Raw genomic sequence first — 13,529 nt, forward strand, 5'->3', positions numbered from 1 at the left:
CCTAGCCATAGTTGTAGAGAATTTTCACCACTTTGCCTGGGGATAGTGTTGTCTGACTCAGTTGCTGTTATTGGTATACTTAGAAAAGTGGCATCGTCGAAAGGTGATACTGCCCTTGTCATCCCAACATTAAATGATGATTCATATTTTTTTGATTTAAGGTGATGATTTTCGACGTCAGTCGAGAGACATGTGTGAGACCTAATTAATAAAATATAATTGTGCGATTAAAATACAATCTTGAAACTGCTTTGGACCTCAAAATTTGACCCATTTTACGTAAAATGAAACTTAAATATATTGCATTAAGTATGGACATGCATTCAAAAGCAATGATTAACATTTTGATAAAAAGTCATGCACGAAATTTGCATTGATTCATGCATCAATTAAGCTTTGGTCTATGCATTCACTTTGGTTTATGTAACATGCAAATTGTGATTGTCTGAAATTAAACTCATCTATATTGCAAGCATGTAAAAAGTGTGAATAGTTTGTTAAAGCTCTCTTAAACTTATGTTTGATTTGATATATGCTTCTTTCTTTAATGCAAATTTTGAAAGGGTCTTATAAGAGAACTTTGGTTCTTACCCCATTTAAAAAAGCCTTTTTAAGGTACTGAGCAAAGTGATGGCGGGACCAACTTGCTAGAGGGTACAAGGGTTTATGAATTTGTGGTCTGGATTCTATCTGACTATAAGAGTTGACTGTTTTTGGAACTTATTTAAATTTGAATTAGGTTTACTAAGTTAATTACATTCAATTTAAATTTGTGGATTGAATAAATTTATGTTTTGGAATGAATATTGATTTGGAGAATATAAAATTTGTAATGTGCCTCACATTCATGGGTTATCTTTCCACAATGATTTAAAAACATTTATTCATTTCAAAAGAAATTTTTGCACTTTTTTTGAGGGTCAGTTTGGGGTTGTTACAATGCTCATCTTAAAAAGATTGACAGTTCAAGGCTCCTTGGAAACAATTTCATTTTGTTGAATTTATAACTCGAAGAAACTACACTTGGCATTAAGACCTGGCCGTGCTGGCTCGACCTGTCATACCTATGGTTGTTGTGTCGGCAACATAAAACTCTGAGGTATGAAAAAAAAAGTTTGGTGGGACTAAAAAATTAATAGGAAGAAAAATAAAGTCAAGGAGAAATTTTTGTTGTCAAATGAACCTTTATTTTCCTGTTAACCATCAAGTTTCATGAATGTAACCATGAGGCCTGAGTAGGGATGTCAACATGTCAGATGTACTCGGCCATATGGCTGGAATCCAAACCCATTTTGTTGGGTTTCTGTAGACAAAGTCAGATCCGATTAATAAATAGATCTTGATTCAATATTGAGTTTTTCATCTGAGTCTAAGTTTGAATTAGACTAAGATTCAAATCCGACTAATTTTTTTTTTTATGAAAAGCTACCCTCTTCGAAGTGAGGAAAACCCCAGGTGGGGCCCCATGACCACTCTGCCTTACATAGAAATTCAAATATGTGTAAATGTTGGATTTAAAGCTAGCCGAATCTAGATTCAGTTTTGACTAGTTCAATCCGAATTCAAATCTGACTCGGTAATTCCTAGGGTCGACCTAACTCTGGCCCGTTTACATCCCTACCTAGGAGATAACCCCATGTCGTACGTTCCAACTCTTAGGTCATGATAGTGCAACCTTACCATCCAACCATCCCATTCAACCCTAGCAACTTGACCACTCAGGATTATGATTACAACAGGACAATGGACTCAGGATTAGTGGACAAGCTTGACGATACTATTGACGGGCATGGTCAAGCCTGACCCATTGATCAACCGGGTTGGGCCTAGGCTCAATTGGGGTCAAACCAGGTCAGGCCTAAGCCCGATTGGGGTGGATCCCAAGTCTAATACAAAACACACAGCCCGCTCGTTAGGCCCATGAACATAATTGGGGCCGGGTTGTAAGCCATCGTATATTCACAACATATCTTTTTTATGTTCTTGAATTCATAAGTTCTTTTAAAGAAAATTTTTAAAATGCAAAAGAACAGATGGGATCTAAGATGGATCCATTTTTTGAATGACATAATTGACTATATATATATATATATATATATATATATATATATATATATATATATATATATATATATATATATATATATAAAGCTCATTGACTGGCTCGACCCGACCCTTGATTTTGATGGGTTGGGTTTAAGACCAGTTCGGGTCAAGCCTTCTTCTGAAAACTAGGCCCAAGCTCAACCCATTCGGGTTGGGCCGCGGGCCACAGGCCACCCATGGGTCCCCTGGCCTGTTCTCTAAACCAAGGCCAAAGCCAAGAATTTACATTAGGGTGGGCACAAATGTGTAGTAAAAAGAAAAAAACATGCAAAAACACAAAAATCTTAAAATTTTAATAAAAATAAGAAACAAATCATGATTAATGCTAATGAAAAAAACAGACAAAGAAATCCCTAAAATCCTAATAGACATCAAATATTGAATGGTTATTATTGCTAATTGAAAAGAAAAAAAACAGAGAAAATGATCTAAACCCCAATTAGGCATTTACATCATTTGAAATAATGCAAATCAAAAACCTAAATCCTAACAAAAATCATAGATCTTTCAACTATGCTAACTGATAAAAAAATACTAGCTTTCAAAGCAAAATCAAACATTCATTATTTATGGGTGCATGCTTAATACTAATTAAAAAAAACTTAAAAATCTTAATCTATAATTACATGCATGCCATTTGAAAAAATCAAATCAAAACCCTAATTCCTAAAAACATCCTAGATTATGCACTTATTGGATTTGATAAAAACAAATAATATTTTAACCAAAATAAAGCTTTCATTATTAATGGATTCATGCCTAATGGTAATTAAAAAACAAAACACAAAAAACCCCAAATGTCTAAAATCATAACTAAACATTTATGTCATTCTAAAAAATCAAAATTAAAACCCTAAATATTAACAAACATCATTCACAAATATGCTATTAAAAAAAACCAAAGCCCTATAAAATTCCAACAAAAATCAGGAATGCATTCATGGAATCATGTAACATTGATTGAAAAAAACAGAGATATATCTAATTAAATACCCATGTCATTCGAAAACCCAAAATAAAAAACATTCATGTTTTTTAAGAACCTAAACAGAACCCCTAATTAAAAATCCATCCTATTAAAAAATAAATAACCAAAACACTATCAAACATCATCCATTATGCTAATTAAAATAAAAACTCTATCAGGCAAAAAAACTAATAGATAACCCAACAAGTTTTTTGGGGGCATGTCTAAGAAAAAAATAAGAGGAGTGGGAAAAGGAAGACCCACCCACTCAAGGGTGTCCATCGGTGAGGCCATCGAAGGGAAGATGGTCGGGTGCAATCCTACTTAGTTTTGGGGGTGAGAGAGAGAGAGAGAGAGAGAGAGAGAGAGAGAGAGAGAGAGAGAGAGAGAGAGAGAGAGAGAGAGACCTCAAGGGGTGTATGCACCACTACTATTATTGTCGGACAATCAGATGGTCATTCCCTCCGACTTGGGCTTGTGGTGGCTATTGGGTCACTGGGAGGACTGGAGAGAAAGAGAGAGGGCCCCTATGGCGTTATGGGGTCATAGGGAGGGCCAAATTGAGAAAGAGAGAGTGGGACATCAAGGGGGAGCCGAAAGGGTCAAAGTTGTTAGGCATGAGTGCCACCCTGATGTGAAGGAAGATTTGGATCCAGAACACATTGAAATGGATCCTCACCAAACAGATCCACACATTAGGATAGACTTTGGACCACACATTGAGATGGATTCACATGCTGGAAATACAAATCCTAATTAGGATTCCTACCTTATGGGTGACTACACTGAACAAGGACTCCTTCATCATAAGGAAATTAAAAGAAATGTGAACTCTTCATTCAAGAAGAAGACGCCAAATAAGAATGTCTATGAAAATATTTGTAAACATAAGAAGTTTAAATATAGTTGGGTTTTCTTGTGTTGAAAAAACCCCTAAAACATGTAACTCTATGATAGCAAGTGTCTCACTTACCATGGGTGATTGTTGGAGACAGGAATATTGTTAATATTAGGAAGAAAGGTGGGGATGTCCAAACCTTCAAATAGTGAGTGATGAATTTAATGCATGATTTTTTACTGTGGGCAATTGGTGATTCCTACCTAGTCTAAATTTACTTGTCATAATCGACAATAAGGTCAAAGGTTCAGAGCCTCCAAATTAGATCATGCCATGGTGAATATCCAATGGAAGATCCAATTCCCTAAATCATGGATTGATGTGGTGCCTAAAAGTTATTCAAATTATAATGGCTTTATGCTGCACTATGAATCTAAGAAAAGTAAGTACAAAACTCCCTTTAGATTTTTCAATATATGGACTTCATTTATTGAATATAGACATATTATAATAGATGCATGAAAGCGGAGGGTCCTTGGTTGTCCAATGTTCAAAGTTGCATCGAAAATGAATCTCACTAAAGCAAGGCTCGAAGAATGGAACAAGGCCAAGACAACATCAAGATGTGTATGAACCAACTCATGGAGGTTCAAATGGCAAATGACTGTGGGAGGATATCCTTGATAGATGAGAAAAAATAGTAGGGATGAACTCGATGAATTGAGGAAGTATAAAGAATCACTATGGCACCAACAATTTCTTTTTCGGTGGAAATATATTTGTTGACCAATTCCTTCTTATCTATTTTGTCTAAACAAAATGAATATCCACCACGATGTGCTTGCTATGATTATGAAAAAATAGGTGAGTAGTGAGATAAGAGGCTCCAACATTGTCACACCAAATCATTGGTGTTTGATTTTGAGGAATACTAGCTCGTGCAAAACTGCTCTATATTTAGATTTGGTGCTTGAACAAGAGACAATGTTATGCTTTCAGCTGAGTATGCTACACGATCTCCTTACCGGATCGTTGTGCGAGCAAGCTCTACCTGCGAGACTTGCCCAAGAGAACATCGACCTGAAGAAAAACACATCCCCTTAATGCACTTAAAGAGGAAAGGGTCACTAAACCAAGGTGCTCAGTCGATAAGCAAATATCTTATGTGAAAGAAAGCAACTATAATAAAGAAGATCACCACAAAGCGCTGCAAAACATCCCATACCACTTCATAGAACCAAGTAGTAACATTCGTTGATAGAAGAAGTAGCAAAGTAGCAGGCATAAGTCACTCCATTGTGACTCTAGGCAACAAAGAGCGGAGGAGGAGAGGCCACTTGCAGATCTTGGAACTCAATCGAACAATAATCTGCCTCCAACAATGTTGCAAGTACCCTCAACATAGAAGCTAAACTTTCAAGTAATAAACTTCACCACAATTATGATACCAGTTGTCATGGGCAAAAAGTCACCATTCCTTTTGTCGCACAGAGAGGGAGCTTGGTGGACTCTTTATGGTGTGATGGCACACAACTCACCCTTGCGGAAATGTGAAAGCTTTGGGTTGACGAGCTACGTAAGCCTTGGAGATTGAAAAAGCGCATTTGGAGTCATGAATATCCCATGCACACATAGCACATCAGAGTTATTCAAAGCCAAGCCAAGCGGGTCGATACCGGGGTGATGCCAAAGCCTTTGCATATAGGCAACCAAGCCAACGAGAGACCGGTGTGTTGCCTTCTTGTGACAAGTGTGAAAGCAGTCAAGGGTCGTAGAACCAACAATGTGTTTGAATAAGCATCATGGACTTAATAGCGGATTGAGTCTTAGAGTGGCACCGAACAAGGTAAAGATTGGGTCTTCAAACTTGTGGGCCTTGTGGGATGTATAGCAGGCCCCACAAGCAACCTCCCATCAAGATGGAGAAGGTCTTTTGACCCTCAGTCAAAGAAAGTTGCTAGTTTGACGCATTGAAGCTTCATATATAAGAGAAATCATGTCACTCGACATGCACTTGTCGAGCCCCTCACAAGGGTGCAAGGTTGGGCGGCATGGTGGACGTTGATTCAAACCCCACACATGCTAGAGACACCCAAGTGAGGAATTTGCATGCTCATGGGGACCTCCTTGCACTCCGATGTGCTATCCATGTGACATAAGGGTTGCCTAGCCAAAACCTCATGGTTGGTGTAACACATGCAGGCCAAATGGAAGGTCTGCCATATAAGTGTTATGGGTGTCGATCCCCCGCCACAAGGAGGAACCCGAAAAATACTTGGGGAATCATAAATTTATGTTCGCGATAGTGCTCCAAAATGTAGTGTCGTATTTCGCCGAAATAACCACACCAATGTTTTTGTCATATATGAATACGTTGGTGAGATTTCAATATTGGCGCAGAAATTCTCAACGTGCATAAAAATATGCAGGCCTGAAGTTTGGGCGGCCTCACGTGGCACTAATGCAACACCCCTAGGTAAAGTTGCTCATTTTTTTGTTTTAACTTCATGGACGAGTTCCCCACATATGATTGTGTGGGAGGATACTCGACGTTGTCTAACCAATTTTGCATAGAACACATATGGTTGTCGACATGAAGTTGAGACCAGTCATGTGTAGCACATGACGCCCCTGAAGCATGACACATGGTTGCGGGTGGTCGGAAAGACCCTTGTGGCATGGTGCATGAAGTTGAACAGATGTACTTGAGACGTAAAATGCACACTAATGCTTGCTTGTTAAGCCACTAAGGATCGTATTTGCATTTCTTTTGAACTTAGATTAATTATAAAAGAAAATCTGTTTTAAAATGTGCGTTCTTGCTGGGATATTTAGAAAACAAAAAGAAAGTTGTTGTGGGTATATGCGGTTTTTTATTAATCATGTAAAAATCTCTATTTTAGTTATGAAAAATCTATGCTTAGTTCCTGCTAAAATCTGACTTCTATTCCGCTGCTGTCTAGGTTCAATTTGAATTTATGCTTTGATTTTTATCTAATGTTTTGCTTGTTTTTGGGTGCTAAGCATGGTTTGCCATTTTATAAAAAAACATGCATGTTGGTTTATTAAATCTGTATATGCTTGTCATGGGCTATCAGAAATCATGAGATTGAGATACAAATTTGATTCTCAAACCTTGGGTATAAACCTGAATATTTTGTTTTGCCTACATATGCTTTTGAATTCAATTTTCTGTATAGATTAGGGTTATCATATATCAATGCTTTCTTTATGCACGCACAAATTATATCTTTTATTGCACATATCGATTATTATTAGAAGCGGTGTACAAATTGTGCTTGTATTTATTACATGTCCTAGCTCAATTATGTTCATGTATTGATAATTTTTTATTTATTTCTGATCCATTCTGCTTATTTGATGGAGCAAGTTCAAAATTCCTGGATTGAACAGGGATTCAGATTTGGTTTTATGGGTTCATGGTCCTGACTTGAAATCGGTTCTGACTGAAATTGTTGGGTATGGGTTATACTCTACAACCAGTCAAAACCTCTTCACGCTGTGCTTGGATCGATCCAGAAAAAAAAGAGGAACGACTGATTCAGTTGTGCATACTATATTGATTTTATCACAGTTCATGTTTAAGAACCAAATATTGGTGCTATTTAAATAACATCCAAGTTTTTATTGAAACTAGGTAAATCTGGTTTATAGTTAAATAAAATCTGGGATTTTATTACTAAATCTAGCATTGGAACTATTAAAACCCAAGTTTGGGTGATTAATTTAAATCTGATTTTTTTTAGCAAAACCCATAAATGCGATTTTTGATGAAGTTCAAATGACGCATTGAGTTCAGTTGTTCTTTAAACCTAAATTTTTTAAATAGGTTTAGAATCTGGTTTCTTCTGGCCATGTTATGGGCCTGGGTTCAGCTATGAACAAAATTTTGTGTTTTATTTAATGTGATCGAAAGTGAATGTTTGCTGGCATATTTTTGAGTCACGTGAGCCAAATGTTTTTATGGGACTGTGTTATATAAAGGTGACACATGTTATCTAATGGTTATGGTTGGGCCATTTGAGGGCCTTTTGAGGCTACCTGTTTGTGCATTATTATTAAGACATTAATTGCGAAATGCATTGATATGTTGATTTTACAATGCCGATGATTTAATTTCACATGTGGCATAATATTACATTGTTATGATCGAGTGTGGTGAAGACCCAGTCGAATATTGCATGTTATTCTTGTGTGAAGTACCCTTAATAATTTAAGAATGGTTTAAGAGACCCAAACGATGTAATAATTTTTTCTTCCTTGGTTTCCATATGAAATGTGGGATCCTTGGATGACGGTCATGGGAGACCATGTGGATACTGAACGCCATGTGCATTGTTTACCCCAAGAACCTGATGAGTGATTCGTGTTCCTAGCGATGGTTGTAGAAAACTTTCACCACTTTACCTGAGAGTGGTATTGTCTGACTTAACTGCAGTTATTGGTATATCAAGAAAGGTGGCATCGAAGAGTGATGATGCACTTGTTATCCCGACATTAGGTGGTGATTCCTAATATTTCGATTTAGGGTAATAATTCCTGACACCGATCAAGGGACATGTGTGTGACTCAGTTAATAAAATACAATTGTGCGATTAAAATACAAAATGGGAACTGCTTTGGACCTCATGATTTGACCTATTTTTAGTACCTGCAAGTTTTATGCAAGATGAAACTTAAATATGTTGCATTAAGTATGTACATACATTCAAAAACAATGATTAACACTTAGACAAAAGGCCACTCATAAAATCTGCATTGATTCATGCATCAATTAAGCTTTGGTCCATGCATCCACTTTGGTTTAAGTAACATGCAAATTGTGATTGCCTGAAATTTAATTGATCTATATTGTAAGCCTATAAAAAGTGTGAATTGTGTGTTAAAGCCCTCTTAAACTTATGTTTGATTAGATGTATGCTTCTTTCCTTACTGTTGAATTTTGAAAGGGTTTCGTACAAGAACTTTGGTTATTGCTCCATGTTTAAAACTCTTTTTCAGGTACTGAGTCTCAATCTTTGCTGAGCAAAGTGATGGCAGGACCGACTTACTGGAGGATGTGATGGTTTATGAATTGGTGTCCTAGATTCTAACGACTATAGGAGTTGATTGTTTTTGGAACTTATTGAACTTTGAATTGGGTTTACTAAGTTAATTATATTCAATTTAAATTTGTGGATTGAATAAATTTATATTTTGGAATAGACGTTGATTTGGTGAATACAAAATTTGTAATGTGCCTGAGATCCATGGGTTATCTTTTAACAATGATTTAAAAATATTTATTCATTTAAAAAAACTATATTTTTTCAAGGGTCAATTTGGGGCCGTTAAAGAGTTGGTATCAGAGCAAAGTTAGATTCAACACCATGAACCATAAACTCACACTTCAAAAGTAGCTTCCTCATAAATGATGGGTATGAAATGATGGGATCCTTGGTTGCCATATGAAATGATGGGATCCTTGGATGACGGTCAAAGCAGACTGTGAGGATACTGAACATCGTGTGCATTGTTTAACACAAGAACCTGATGAGTGGTTTGTGTTCCTAGGCATGGTTGTAAGTAATGTTCACCACTTTGCCTGAGGGTAGTGTTGTCTGACTTAGCTGCAGTGATAATGCCCTTGTTGTCCTGACATTGGATGATGATTCCTAGTATTCTGATTTAGAGTGATGATTCCCGATGTCGGTCAAGGGACATGTGTGGGACCCAGTTAATAAAATACAATTATGTGATTAAAATATAAACTGTGAACTGCTTTGAACCTTGAGATTTGGCCTATTTTTAGTATCCATGGGTTTTAGCAGGATGAAACTTAAATGAGTTGCATTAGGTATGCACATGCATTCAAAAGCAATGATTAACACTTAGACAAAAGGGCATCTATGAAATCTGCATTGATTAAGCTTTGGTCTATGCATCCACTTTGGTTTATGTAACATGCAAATTGTGATTGCCTGAAATTAAATTGATCTATATTACAAGCTTGTAAAAAGTGTGAATTATGTGTTAAAGCACCCTTAAACTTATTTTTAATTTGATGTATGTTTCTTTTTTTATTGTTAGATTTTGAAAGAGTTTCATATGAGAACTTTGGTTCTTACTCTATTTTTAAAATCTTTTTTCAGATATTGATGCTTAGTCTTAGCTGAGCAAAGTGATGGCGAGTCCGGCTTGCTGGAGGGTGCGATGTTTATGAATTGTTGGGCCAAATTCTAACGACTATAGGAGTTGACTATTTTTTGAACTTATTGAACTTTGAATTGGGTTTACTAAGTTAATTATATTCAATTTAAATTTGTGGATTGAATACATTTATGTTTTGGAATGGATATTGATTTGGTGAATATAAAATCTGTAATGTGCCTCAGATCCATGGGTTATCATTTCACAATGATTTAAAATCATTTATTCATTTCAAAAATTCAAATTTCACTTTTTTTAGCATCAATTTGGAGTCTTTACAATGCTTATCTTAAAAGATTGATGGTTCTCCTTGGAACCAATTTCATTTTTCTGATATTATAACTCGAAGAAACTGCACCTGACACTAAGAACCGGTCGCGTTGGCTTTGCCTATCATACCTATGGTCATTTTGCTGACAGCATAAAACTCTGAGGTATGAAAAAAAAAGTTTGGTGGAACTTAAAAATTAGTAGGAAGAAAAAAAATGTCAAGGGCAATTTTCTGTTGTCAAATGAACCTTTATTTTCCTGTTAACCATCAAATTTCATGAATATAACCACAAGGCTTGGGTAGAGATGTCAACAGGTTAGATGTAATCCGCCATCTGGCTGGAATCCAAACACATTGCGCTAGGTTTTTGTAGACAAAGTCAAATCCGATTAATAAATGAATCTTCATCCAATATTGAGTTTTTAATCTGAGTCCAAGTTTGAATTTGACTAAGATTCATATTTGACTAAAAGACATTTTTTTTATGAAAAGCAACCCTTGCTGAAGCACGGAAACCCTGGGTGGGGCCCCACTACCACCGTACCTTACATACAAATTCAAATATGTGTAAATGTCAGTTTTAAAGCTAGCCTAATTTTAGATTCAGTTTTTATTGGTCCAATCTGAATCCAAATCCTTCTCAGTAATTCCTAGGGTCGACCTAACTTTATCCCATTTACATCCCTACCTAGGAGATAATTCGATGACGTACGTTCCAGCTCTTAAGCCGTGATTGTGCAACCTTACCATCCAGCCATCCCATTCAATCGTAGCAACTTTACCACTCAGATACTCTTGGATTATGATTACGGCAAGACAATGGGTGGTCCAGGCTGTTTAGTGGATGGGCTTGAAGGAATTATTGACGGGCATGGTCAAGCCCGACCCATTGATCAACCAGGTTGGGCCTAGGCCCAGTTGGGGTCAAACCGGGTCGGGCCTAAGCCCGGTTGGAGCTCGGTTGGAGTGGATCCCAAGTATAATACAAAACCCACAACCCGCTCGTTAGGCCCATAAACATAATTGGGCTGGGTTGTAAGCCATCATATATTCACAACATATCTTTTTTATGTTCTTGAATTCATAAGTTCTTCTACAGAAAATTTTGAAAATGCAAAAGAATAGATGGGATCTAAGATGAATCCATATTTTGAATGACATATTTGACTCAATATATATATATATATATATATATATATATATATATATATATATATATATATATATATATATATATATAAAGCTCGTTGACTGGCCCAACCCGACCCATGATTTTGTTGGGTCGGGTTTAAGACCAACTCAGGTCAGGCCTTCTGAAAACTAGGCCCAAGCTCAACCCATTCGGGCTGGGCCTCTGGCCACAGGCCACCCGTGGGTCCTCTGGCCCATTCTCTAGACCAAGGGCAGAGCCAAGAATTTAAATTAGGGTGGGCACAAATGCATAGTAAAAAGAAAAAAACACACAAAAAACACAAAAAACTTAAAATTATAATAAAAATAAACAACAAATCATGATTAATGCTAATAAAAAAATAGACAAAGACATCCCTAAAATCCTAACAGAAATCAAATATAGAATGGTTATTATTGCTAATTAAAAAGGAAAAAATAGAGAAAATGATCAAAACCCCAATTAGACATTTATATCATTTGAAATAATGCAAATCAAAAACCTAAATCCTAACAAAAATCATAGATCTTTCAACTATGCTAACTGATAAAAAAATACTAGCTTTCTAACCAAAATCAAACATTCATTATTCATGGGTGCATGCTTAATACTAATTAAAAAAATGAAAACACTGAAAAATCTTAACCTATAATTACATGCATGCCATTTTAAAAAAATCAAATCAAAACCCTAATTCCTAAAAACATCCTAGATTATGAACTTATTTGATTTGATAACTTTTTTTTAAATATTTTAACCAAAATAAAGCATTCGTTATTAATGGATTCATGCCTAATGGTAATTAGAAAATAAAACACAGAAAAATCTAAAAGTCTAAGACCATAACTAAACATTTATGTCATTTTAAAAAATCCAAATTAAAACCTTAAATAACAAACATCACTTATAGATATGCTATTAAAAAAAAGCAAAATTCCTATGAAATTCCAATAAAAATCAGAAATGCATTCATGGAATCATGTAACATTGATTGAAAAAACAGATATATGCCTAATTAAATACCCATGTCATTTGAAAACCCAAAATAAAAGACATTAATGTTTTTTAAGAACCTAAACAAAACCCTTAATTAAAAATTCATACTATTAAAAAATAAATAAATAACCTAAACACTAACAAACTTCATCCATTATGCTAATCAAAATAAAAACTCTATCAAGCAAAAAAATTAATAGATAACCCAACAAGTGTTTTTGGGGGCCTATCTAAGAAAAAAATAAGAGTTGGAAAAGGAACACTCAGCCACTCAAGGGTGTCCATTGGCGAGGATGTTAAAGGGAAGATGTCTGGATGCAATCCTTCATAGTTTTGGGGAAGAGAGAGCGAGTGAGAGAGAGAGACCTCAAGAGGTGTATGCACTGCTACTATTACTGTCGGACAGTCAGAGGCAGAGAGATAGAGAGAGGGTATAGGGGGGAGCCAAAAGGGTCAGAGTTGTTAAGCATCAGTGCCCACCTTGATGTGAAGGAAGATTTGGATCCAAAAGACATTGAAATGGATCCTCACCAAACAGATCCACATGTTGTGATTGACTTTGGTCCATACATTGAGATGGATTCACATGCTAAAAGTACAAGTCCAAATTAGGACTCCTATGTTAAGGGTGACTATATTGAACAAGGACTCCTTCATCACAAGGGAATTAAAGGAAATGAGAACTCATCCAAGAAGAAGACACCAAATAAGAATGTGAAAATATTTGTAAACATAAGGAGTCTAAATGTAGTTGGGTTTTTTTGTGCTTGAAAAAACCCAAAAAACGTGTAACTCTTGAGATCATCAATAAAGAGGGGAGAAACCTCTTCTCTGCCGATTGCAAGTGTTTATGGGCATAACTATTACGTGGAACATAGAACTCTTTGACATGATCTATGATAGCAAGTGTCTCACTTACCATGGGTGACTGTTGGAGATTGAAATATTGTTCAAAGTCAGGAAGAAAGGT

This window comes from Nuphar pumila, chromosome 8, assembly GCF_984573655.1.
Source record: "Nuphar pumila chromosome 8, dmNupPumi1.hap1.1, whole genome shotgun sequence".
NCBI lineage: Eukaryota > Viridiplantae > Streptophyta > Magnoliopsida > Nymphaeales > Nymphaeaceae > Nuphar > Nuphar pumila.